The sequence below is a fragment of the Plasmopara halstedii genome (assembly GCF_900000015.1).
Source record: "Plasmopara halstedii genome assembly, contig: Scaffold_7, whole genome shotgun sequence".
Lineage (NCBI taxonomy): Eukaryota > Oomycota > Peronosporomycetes > Peronosporales > Peronosporaceae > Plasmopara > Plasmopara halstedii.
The window spans coordinates 91637-92123 of NW_020186929.1; positions in this window are offsets into that span (position 1 = coordinate 91637).

Below are 487 nucleotides of genomic sequence, written 5' to 3' on the forward strand. Positions count from 1 at the left end.
CGCAACTCTCACGAGTGTTCTCGCCACCTAATCAGGCATATCGCGTGCGATCACGTCTCCTTGCCGCCCGACACGGCTACAAGAGATTGGTAGACTTTGTCCAAGAGATGCGCACTCTCATTGCCGTGATGGCAGCAGATCCCCTTCAGGATGCGGTCACAGTGACCGTCTTTACGGAAGGCCTCCGCACTGGCGTGGCCAGAGTGGAAGTCTTCCGTGCGCATCCGTCTTCATTTGAATAAGCGGTGAATGAGGCATTAAATGTCTAATTCAATTTCAAATCGGCACGACTTGGTTGGAATGCACACTCCAACAGCTCGTCGAGCAGGTCTGTGCCCATCGATCTCAGCTATGCTGAGGACGAGGGAGTAGAGCTCCGCGCTGCCGGGCAGCACACAAACTCACGACGGTGTTTGTCTGTGGCGATACCCGTCACCTTCGGAACGGTTGCCCCCGGCGCAAGGCGCGTCAAGGTTCTTCGAACCAT